Source organism: Neovison vison, chromosome 1, assembly GCF_020171115.1.
Source record: "Neovison vison isolate M4711 chromosome 1, ASM_NN_V1, whole genome shotgun sequence".
Taxonomy (NCBI): Eukaryota; Metazoa; Chordata; class Mammalia; order Carnivora; family Mustelidae; genus Neogale; species Neogale vison.
Genome location: NC_058091.1, coordinates 301,162,494 through 301,174,433, shown reverse-complemented (window position 1 = coordinate 301,174,433; position 11,940 = coordinate 301,162,494). Strand labels below are relative to the sequence as shown.

General features: G+C 34.6%; 1 pseudogene; it reads right to left on the bottom strand.

The window, feature by feature from the left end:
* Positions 1-11,308: 11,308 nt before the first annotated feature.
* LOC122897361 lies at positions 11,309-11,519 on the bottom strand (annotated as a pseudogene).
* Between the last annotated feature and the right edge of the window lie 421 nt (positions 11,520-11,940).

Below are 11,940 nucleotides of genomic sequence, written 5' to 3'. Positions count from 1 at the left end.
TAAATGTTGGCAGAAAGATTAAACATATTTTCGGGTATCTGTACACTGTTATGGCAGAAAGGACATTAGAGAACATCTAGCTGCTTGTTTTACACATCATGAATCAGGAAATGATGTTTATATTTTTGTTAATAGAAGGATGACAGTAATTGAGTCATTAGCTCTTCACATTTTTTCAGTTCTTGTCTCATTAATGCTTTTAGGAAAAACATTTATCAAAAAACTTCATCATTAGTTATCAAGTTCAGGATGCTCTAAAAAGTTAAAAAGTCTTAAATTAATAATAATATGCATTTAAATGACACCAGATCCAAATGCCAATGTTTACCAATTCATAATCTACATAATTATTTTTGGTTTCTATAGGACTGTCTTCATCATGATTTAGGATTGTGTGGCCATGCCAAGGAAGCACAGATATGACTAGTTTCCCATTAACTCCTTGGAAGGGACATTAAACCCTGGTATTGCTCCATAGAGACACATTACAACCATGATGTAGGACCTAAACATTTTAGGTTATAACAGATACTTAAAAACTAAAAGAAAAACTAGAATGTACTTTCAATCTTTTATTATCCACAAGAGAAGGCTAAGTATTTTGTGCAAAATTCAAGGAGAGACAATCAGCATAAGAGCTCTGTTTTGTTTCTGCATCCAAAGTCTGAGATCTCTCTAATGCAAAAGTGCTTCATGTGGATGACAATTTGGGTTAGAGCACAATGGGAAAAATCCTTTTATTTTGTATTGAAGGATTAATCTATTATATAATGTGCCATTTTCAGAGACATAAATAATAGAATGTTTTAAAAAAATCTGACACTTTTCCTCTCAATGTGGAATCAAAAACATGTTCTAGAAGGCTCAGATCATACTTTATTACTTTCCCATTACATTAGATTATTAAGCCATACATTCATTACATATTTGTTAATACATATTATATACCATTTAACATATCACATATATTGTTATATGTAGTATTGTATCACATTATATTTTTGCACTTGTGTATCAGGACTTATAAAAGGATTCTTGCGCGTGTGTGTGCGGGGTGGGGGTTAGAATTGTATATAATTGACCTTGCCTTATTGAGATGTTTCAAAGCATACCAAGGTCAAACTACACTAGGTTGTATATTTTTGTGTGTTTTCATCTTCATTAATTGAGAAGTTTATAAAAAAAACAAAAGTTAACATAAACTTCATAATGAGTATCTCTTTAATCACCTCTTTGAATATTAAATAGATATTAAAACAAATCAATGACTTAAAATGATTTCAAAAGAAAAGGAACAGAACCAAGTTGTGAAAGCAAGTGCAGTAACTAAGTACTGTGGTTAAAGATAGAAAATAGATATGAATATTGTACATAGTTTCAGACTACTTCAACTACATGACTCAGTATTTGATTTTTTTTTAATGTATTCCAATAAACCTCTCAAATTCACACTTCTGTCTTCTATATACACTCTGGAAAAGGTACACATTAAGAAAATATTTTTTTAAAAAAAACTATTTTAAAAATATTTACATATCAAAAGTTTAGAATGAGGGTACTAAATAAGTCTTTATCACCTTTTCAGTATCAATTTATGATAAAGAACAAAAGGTACAAATTAAATGTCTTTGCTCATAAGTTACACAAATATACATCTTTGTAAAAATCATTTGCAATGGTGAGCAAAAAATGTCAAATATATTAAATTCCAATTAGTTTGAATTGTGGTTGATCTTTACCACAAAGAATAATAAAACTGTGTTCCTGTGCCCTTGATGCTGAGTACGACTTTAACGCTTGCGTTCACTACTCCATTAAAATAGTATTAGAGGAAATTATGAAAGAGATGATGTAGGCAACCACTATGGTTCAGGTTGAATCTCTAAAACTTAAGAGTACGTAAACTTAGGTTTCAAAATTTCTCTACAAAATAGAACGAGAAGGCTCCTTTACAAAGCAGTTTTGGAACTTAAGGTTTGTTTTATACTTATATAAACCTTGGCATGTTGCACTTGTCAGAAAAATTTCATAACCCGACAATAACCTTTTGGTATCCTTTATGTAGTGTTGTCCAGACAAATTGTCATGCTGTTCAGCTGAACAAGATTGATGACACAGCAAACTGCCAATATAGAGCTTAGGAGAATACGCCCCTTCAAGAACTTCAGGCCATTCCAAATCACTTCCCTAGGCTGGGACAGCAGCAGTCCCTCAAGGATTTTGATTTACAGGCTGTGAAACACCGAAGATCCAACTCCATGAAAGATCCAACTCCATGAAAGAGTGTGTCTAAAAATAAACTTTTTCTTTCGAATATAGTTTATGTGACTGTTTGTTAGTGGGAATGGAGATTATCATTATACTTCTGATTTTACTTATTTTTTTTTTTTACTTAACAGCTTCAAACATTTGGATATCTTATTTAGAACCTCCCCCAAAATAAAACCAAAAACAGTTCTATGATGTTCCCTTACAATGACATACTACTAAGTAATTTTTCATTTTTAATGAATGTCAACGGCATCAATAGTCTAAAATAGTATGCTCATGAGGTTGAGATTTATTCTCCATCATTAACAGTTAGCTGTGAATGGAGAAAGTATGATAGTCTATTGTATGATTTAGTTGTGCATAGTTTTTAAAAAAAAATTCATAGAAACACGGTTTAAAACCCTTCTGTTTTTTGTATTTTGTAAAACTTTTGAAAAATAAAAGACTGACCCCATCTCTTACCGCTGCTACTCAATCATCTCCGCTAGTTTCCATAGGAAAGACAAGGCAGCAGGTGAGGAGGGAAGGAATTCAAGAGAGCAGCCAGATTGATGTGGGTGTTTACAAATGAGTGTCCTTGTGCTGAAATGCTGCTGACTGTGTAGTTAAGTTGTGTACATATAAAGAGCTTAGATGTGAAAGGAGCTTATCAGTAGGAAAAGAAACCAACAGACTAGAAAATGTTTAAGTCTGACCTTTTGTAATGTCTGTGTTCAACAAGCAAGCAAGGGAACAAATATTGTCAAAAAAATATGGTTAAAAAAAGCATATACACACAAAAGACAATTATAGGCATCTGTCAAAACTTCCCCTGCATCATTGTTTTTATCCCTTTTCTTTCATAAAGCATTCTATTCATAGAGCATTATGAATATTTAGGCCACGTATATTCTTTTTTTGTTTTTTTTTAAAGATTTTATTTATTTATTTATTTGACAGAGATCCCAAGTAGGCAGAGAGGCAGGCAGAGAGAGAGGAGGAAGCAGGCTCCCTGCCGAGCAGAGAGCCCGATGAGGGGCTTGATCCCAGGACCGTGAGATCATGACCTGGGCCAAAGGCAGAGGTTTTAACCCACGGAGCCACCCAGGTGCCCAGGTCACTTGTATTCTCTTCATTACCTAGAACTTCCTTAAAATAGCCAAGTTGAAAGTGCACTGAAAGTATTTTTTCACTGAGTCATCAGAGCACCATGCGATTGATTGTGAAGTAAACTGATGTAGTAGTAGTAGTGTCAGAATCCCATTACGCTAACTCATTAGGAACGGTGCACTGGCCTCACTCTGGAGAATCAGCAGATGTCATCGACTGAACTACATGACTCGGATACCAACATGTACTCCAGTGTTGCCCAGGGACTGCTCGAAGCACTGAGAGCGCAGGGATGCTACCGCAATCGCACCTACTTCCGGTTATCGATAAAGTTTTCAAATTCTTTGAAAGCAACATATAAACTGTCTTAAACACATTACATATGCATTTTGGAGTAAAATAAAATAAAAAAACAATATACTGCATATATAAGCCAGGGCTATAAACTGAAAGGAGATTTCAGAAAAAAAAAGAAAAGGAAGAGAGGAGAAAAAGGATGGGAGGTACAAGAGAAATAAAAAAAAAAAGAAAGAAAGAAAACAAAGACACCACTTCTGTGGTAATGGCATGCAAAATAATGAAAACAATAAAATTTATAATACCCAGAGTTGTGCCATCATCCCTAAATCAGGTCAGGTAAACCAGATTTCTTCTCTTTGCTAGGACTCAACCACATCGACTTCCTTAATATTACACTGGCTACACGGATTACACTGAATTTAAAATATATTTACGTTAATATTTCAGGCCAGAATATGAATTTAAGAGGAATTTCCTATTACAAGTACCAAAACCGCACTTGCTATAAAGTAGGTGGTCAGTAAATATTTACTAATTAGAAACATAATTACCTTATAAATCATTTATTTCATTTCTTAGAATACATTAGTGATTTTTATCTTAACCTACATTTGGTAAAAGGTTTCCTATGATTTGTAATTTGAAATAGGGTCAGTGGTTTTCAAGCCATTTAATACTGTTAATAGTTTATTATTAGATGTGTTTTTTGTTTACAAAGATAGATCCAGTCACCATTTGGATTTTTCTTGTTCTAGTTATGATCCGTGATTCAAAAAGCATTCTGGGAAAGATATCATTGGAGTCAATCAACTGACAGAACATCTATGCACAATATATTTTGCCAAGATAAACAGTGTATACTGTGAACACAAATAACAAATTTGGAAAATAGATTTCTGCTTTATGAATTAAACAAAACACAAAATAACTGATCTAAATCCCCCATATAAAGGAGGTTTTGCTTTCAATTTCCTTACTACTTCATAATTTATATGAAATATTATTAAAAATAATGTTAGGCATGACTTTCCAAGGATAAAGTTTAGTTTTAAAAAGAAATATATTCAGCAGTTTATAACACCATAGTTGACTCCAATTTAAGGCTAGTTATCTATATGTTGCTACCCATTTCTGCAAGTTGCATAAAGCTTTGTTATGCGAGAACAGTCTATTGAGACTATTTCAGTAGTTCAGTTTTTTCATCATTGATTTGAATATTTTCCCCCAGTAAGAGTTACTGTATTCCTCAAATAAGATGTATTTGAGCAGAGCAAAGGAAACAATCAGCAAAACTAAAAGACAACCTACTGAATGGGAGAAAATGCACGTAGATCATATATTCAATAAGGGGTCAGTGTCCAAAATATATAAGGAACTTAAATAATTTGACAGCAAAAATAATAAATGATAATACAATTACCAACTGGATAGAGAATCTGAATAGACATTTTTCTTTTTCTTTTTTTTTAAGATTTTGTTTATTTATTTGACAGACAAAGATCATAAGTAGGCAGAGAGGCAGGCAGAGAGAGGAAGGGAAGCAGGCTCCCCGCTGAGCAGAGAGCCCGATGCGGGACTCAATTCCAGGACCTGGAGATCATGACCTGAGCTGAAGGCAGAGGCTTAACCCACTGAGCCACCCAGGCGCCCTGAATAGATATTTTTCTAAAGAAGACATACAGACGGTAAACAGACACATGAAAAGATGCTCAACATCACTTTTCATTAGGGAAAGGCAAATCAAAACCACAATAACATGTTACCTTACACTTGTCAGAATGGCTAAAATCAAAAACACAAGAAAAAAGAATCCTCATTTATTGTTGGTGAGAATGCAAACTGGTTCAGCTACTGTAGAAAATGTTATGGAATTTCCTCAAAAAGTTAAAAATACAACTATCCTCTGATCCAGTAATTCTACCATGAGTATTTACCCAAAAGATATGAAAACACGAATTCGAAAATATGTATGTATCCCTATGTTTATTGCAACATTTTTTTTTTTAACAACAGCCAAATTATGGAAGCAGCCCAAGTGTCCCTCGATAGAAGAATGGATAAAGATGTGGCACTCAGCCATTAAAATAATGAAACCTTGCCATTTGCCACAACATAGATAGAGCTACAGAGTATAATGCTAAGTGAAATAAGTCAGAGGAAGACAAATAGCATGCAATGTCATTCATATGTCAACTTTAAAAAACAAAACAAATGGACAAAGAAAGAGACAAACAAAACAAAACAAAACAAAAAAACCAGACTCTTAATTATAAAGAACAAACTGAAGGTTACCAGAAGTTGGTTGGGGGGGATGGGTGAACCAGGTGAAGGGAATTAAGAGTACACTTGTGATGAGCACTCAGTATAGAATTGTTGAAGCAGTACATTGAATACCTGAAACTAATGTAACGCTGTATGTTAACTATACTGGAATTAATTTTTTTTTTTTTTAATTTGACAGACAGAGATCACAACTAGGCAGAGAGGCAGGCAGAGAAAGAGGAGGAAGCAGGCTCCCCACTGAGCAGAGAGCCTGATGCGGGGCTCGATCCCAGGACCCTAGGATCATGACCTGAGCCGAAGGCAGAGGCTTTAACCCACTGAGCCACCCAGGCGCCCCTGGAATTAAAAATTTTAAAAAAAGATGTCTAGTGGGGAGGAGGAATAAATAGGCAGAGCACAGATGATTTAGAAATGAAAGCAAGGTATTGGCAGTGTTGGTTCTTGACAATGAAATGTTCTGCGTGACACTATAATGATAGAAACATCATTATAATTTTGTCCAAACCCATAAAATGTCCACCAAGAGAGAACTGTCATATAAACTATGGATTTTGAGTGATAATGATGTCTCAGTATAGGTTCATCAATGGCAGCAAATGTACCACTCTGGGAGTGGGGAGATTATGCAAGTATGAAGGCAGAGGTATATGAGAAATCTCTGTATTTTTGTTGTTGTTGTTTAATTTTGCTGAGAACCTAAAACTATTCTTAAAGAGAAAAAAAAAATGTTAAAAAAAAAGAGAGAGAGAGAGATTGACGCCTAACTCCCAGTATCTCAGAGTGTGATGTCATCAGAATTAAAATCTTTATAGAGGTATTTGAGTTAAAATTAAGTCATTAAAATTGGGCCTTAATCCAACTGACTAGTAGCCTTATAAAGAAGTGGGCAGGATTTGGACACAAGGCGATACATACAGTGAACAGACTCTGTAAAGACACAGGGTGACCATCATCTATGAACCAAGGAATGCCTGAGGCTACCAGAAGCTAAGAACATGGAACAGATTCTCCTCACAGCCAGCTCTCAGAAGGAAACAACCCTAAGATTACCTTGCTTTCAGATATATAGCCACTAGACATGTAAGACCATAGATTTCTGTTGTTATAAGCCACACAGTTTCTGGTACTTTGTTGCAGTAGTTCTAGGAAGCTAATAATCCTTCTTTCTCAGGATTTGGTAAATAAGTTGAATTGTTTTTTTATAAAAATACATCATGGATTTCCAACATGTAGAGTACAGTTATAAAGCAATTAATGAAGAAAAAGCTATGGCATACATTGTGTCAACAAGGACTTAGACTGAGGCCTTAAATAGGCATTTGGAGAAAGAATGGCCCAATTTTAGATGCTGCTGCAGTTTTGGGTGGAGATTTGCAGGAACAAATGGACTTGCTGAGAGAAAATCACTAATAAATGTGAGGGTCAGCTAAGCTGCGACTGAAAAGTAAAGTCCTTAGAGGCCATGAAGACCTTAGAATAAAGAACAAGATATCTTCACCTGGGATGGTGGTCCTTTTCAATAAAGTTCACAGTTAAGGTGTCCTAATTATATAAAAATGTTCTTTTCTTTTCATAATCTGACACAATAGATGTGAAGTCTGCATTTAGCCAAGTTACAAATATCACTAGATTTTCCTAGCATATAGTTGAGGAAGTTAGAGAGTTGGCAAAAATCCAGAGATTAGGTAGAAAATCAGAATACTAAAGAAAGAGCATCACCAGTTACTACTGGCATTCATAGTACCACTCAGTGTGTTGAGCTTCTATTTTAAGGCTGGCATTACACATCGTAATTTACAAATGCTATTTCACTTAAAATAATTCTGAAATATATCAAACACATATAAGTATTTAATATCTTATTTATTATTATATAATTTAAATATATTATTTATTGATATAAATATATTTATATTATGTATACATATATATTAGTATGTAACATTTGACCCTCTAATAACCCCTTGAAACTGACAAAGTAAAAGGCATGATTGATGTAATGGTATTCTATTCCTTTTTGCTAATTGTTTACAGAATGCTCATAGGACCCACTTCCAGTCAAGAACACCCAAGGACAGTTCCGCTAAAGATTTCTTGGAATGGGGCGCCTGGGTGGCTCAGTGGGTTAAGCCGCTGCCTTCGGCTCAGGTCATGATCTCAGGGTCCTGGGATCAAGTCCCGCATCGGGCTCTCTGCTCTGCAGGGAGCCTGCTTCCTCCTCTCCCTCTCTCTGCCTGCCTCTCTGTCTGTCAAATAAATAAATAAAATCTTTAAAAAAAAAAAAAAAAGATTTCTTGGAACGTTTTCTCAATCTTTAAGAGAAAAACCATAGGAATAAAGATTATTTCTTTCCTGTTGGATGTGACTAAAGAAGCATTTGGTCTTGGAGGTTGCTGGCAGGCATTTTCTGTCCCATGAGGGAAGCCAGCCTTCATGGACACTGCCAGCATATGGAAGAACCTCCGCACAAGACAATAGGAATAAAACAGGGCCAGAACACAGAGTGAGTAGCTCATACCAGGAGTCTGAAACATTCCCAAACTCTTTCTTTTGAAAGTTAATACAGTTCTTTATTGTTAAGGCCTTTTTCAGTTGACTTTTCCATAACTTTTAGTTGAAAGCATGCTAACAAATAGAATTATTCCAATTTTATACATGAATAAAGCAAATTCAAATGGTGAGTTAAATGGCCCCTGGTCACAAAGCTCGTAGCTGTTCTATTGTCTTTAATCTCAGTCTTGCATGACTCCCTACTCTTCATTCCTTTCTAAAAAAGATCTAAAAAGAATCTTGAATCCAACACTGAAAAAAATTTAGCTTATGATTTAGCACCCTCTTAGCTTTTGAATAAAAAATGCTTGACAAATAACCAGTTGAAGTTGCTGTTTTTCTGGTAGCCTTGACATATAAGAATAGAGGGGCAGGAGGAGACCATATATTCCTAAAGAGTATAAAGATGTTTTGAAACACAAGTCCCAACCCATTATGCTTATTTTTTATCTAAAATTTTGCATCTATTCTTTAGCAGAGACCAAATAATCATTTAATTCTGAATATGTCAGCTAAAATCAACTCAACACTAAGTTTTTGTTTGTTTTAAGTCTGCCATAAAATAAAACAAAGATACCTTGGTAAAACAGAACATCTAAATTTTCTTTGTATATTTTGCTGACTTTCTTTTCCTCTTTTTTTAAACTATATGTTAATTATATGATCTAATGGCAAGTAACAAAATTCTTTAGTCTAATTGTAATGGGAAGATTTAGAAAATTTTCTTACATATTTTCTTCTAAGTTTGGTTCTTATCCTAATAGTTAGTTACAAATATTTCTTATTTATAATTTTATAATCTTGATGTTTTATAAGACCAACATAGTAAACAACCAGAAAATTATTGTACTTAGTTGTGGTTGTAGCATTTGATTAAAATAGTTCATGTTAACATTTGGGTAATTGCTATTTGCACAGAAAAGTGTTAAAAATGAAAACCCCAGAGTTTCTCATTTCAATCTGGTTCTTATTTTTAAAGTTATCAAGATATTGGCACAAGTTATACAAAAAAGTATCGATTCGCTATTGTTTTATGGCAATATTATTATTATAAAACTTCCCTAGAGCAGTATCCAAATATCTTTAGTTGAATCATAAGTACTCACACTAATAAAACTTTGCTGCCTGAAAAATACTTTATTTTCACTTAAAAATTAGTTCACTTGGTACTATTTTCATCATGACTTGGAGCACTATCACCAAAAGATCATTTTTTTTTCAAAGTTCCTCTTAATATTTCCACAGTGACCTTGATGGTGTCAAAGGTGTTGTATCTGGTGATTAAAAAACCTTTGAAATACATAAAGTATTTGATGTGTCAATAGGGTAAATATAATTCATTGGTACAACTATATATGTTGGTGACTGAGTGTGACAACTTAAAAGGTGTATAAAAATGAAAACAGGAAATAAAAGATCATAAAAAAGGATCTGTGATAACAGGAATGTGGACTTCATTCAAATCTTGGAAAACTATTTGTGTTTATTGAATTACTTATCTTTGGAGCATAGATACAAAAAATTGTGGTGTGTTATAGAAAAGAATACTGTCTGTGTATCAATAGAGATGAGTATTTAAAATTGTTTAAGAGAAGCAACTTCAAAAAGATACATGTAAACTAAGGATGAATGTACTTCTCTGCCTCATTTGAGAATCTCTGCCATAAAGCCAGTTACAAAACTGAAAATTAAAAAATATTTATGATCTTTAATAATTCAGGAGTCATAAGGTAAATACAAAAGTGAGGGCAAACTGAATTTTTTAGAGTTATACTGTAATATGTAAAAAAAAGCTCTTAAAGTAAGGACTTAAGTCCGACTATTTAGAATAAGTATAGTCTAGGTAACAGTCTAATTTTTTTTCTTAATTCTGGGTCTCCTTATTTAGTTTATTAACTGTTAATTTCCTTGAATTAGCAGGCTATGGGTAGTTTATCCATTTATTAAAATCAGGTAGTTGCCTTTTGTGTTAGATTCATCTTTTAAACATTATCTTATAAACCAATAATAATCTTTCCTTTTCTATTTTTGGAAAATTTGTACATTGCTTTTGCTTTAAAGGAAGAGAGATGGTCACACTTTAAAAAATTAACTTTTCAATAGAAACAACATTCAAGTATCACAGTCCCTTCCTGACAAATTAAGCAAAGGGCCCCCAGATTATGCAAAGCCAGAGGTAAAGTTACAAAGATTAGGGGAAAGGATATAGCTAATTTAAGAGTCTGTGTTTTGCTGCCTCACCATGTAATTTTGCACCCATAGGAAAGGAGAATATTGCTTCTTTCTGCTGATCAATCCTGACTGAAATATGGTCAAGGGGATTTCAGTAAGGTGCCTGCATTTTTCCTCCAATGTAAGGTAAAACATGAGAGAATGATTTTTTTTTTCAATTTATTTATTTTCAGAAAAACATTATTCATTATTTTTTCACCACACGCAGTGCTCCATGCAAGCCATGCCCTCTATAATACCCACCACCTGGTACCCCAACCTCCCACCACCCCCCGCCACTTCAAACCCCTCAGATTGTTTTTCAGAGTCCATAGTCTCTCATGGTTCACCTCCCCTTCCAATTTACTCAAATTCCCTACTCCTCTCTAATGCCCCTTGTCCTCCATGCTATTTGTTATGCTCCACAAATAAGTGAAACCATATGATAATTGACTCTCTCTGCTTGACTTATTTCACTCAGCATAATCTCTTCCAGTCCCGTCCATGTTGCTACAAAAGTTGGGTATTCATCCTTTCTGATGGAGGCATAATACTCCATAGTGTATATGGACCACATCTTCCTTATCCATTCATCCGTTGAAGGGCATCTTAATTCTTTCCATAGTTTGGCGACTGTGGCCATTGCTGCTATAAACATTGGGGTACAGATGGCCCTTCTTTTCACGACATCTGTATCTTTGGGGTAAATACCCAGGAGTGCAATTGCAGGGTCATAGGGAGGCTCTATTTTTAATTAGCAATAATTGCGCCTCGGATAAACCTCATTGGCTACGATACTGCCACTGCGCAAAGCTTGGGAAGCTCTATTTTTAATTTCTTGAGGAATTTCCACACTGTTCTCCAAAGAGGCTGCACCAACTTGCATTCCCACCAATGATTTTGATGAAGGAAACCTACAGCCCATTCACAAGTCCTTGAAACAGGCAGAGTGACATACCTCTAGGGACTCAACTGCCTCCATGCTAATACTTTGCTAAGGGCAAAAGGCAATCCTAGCCTGACCACGCGACCCCACACCCCCAGTCGCAACACCAGGATCCTGTAAGTCTACTTTAATGTATAAAAATTCCTTTGAAAACTTCTTTTATCTCTAACTCCCTCCAAAGATAGATTTTGGCAATCATCCCTCAAGCATATAAACCCACCGAAATACATCTGAAGGGTCCCATGACTAAGATTTTATTAGATGGTAATAAATTTCCCAACAAGAGCTAG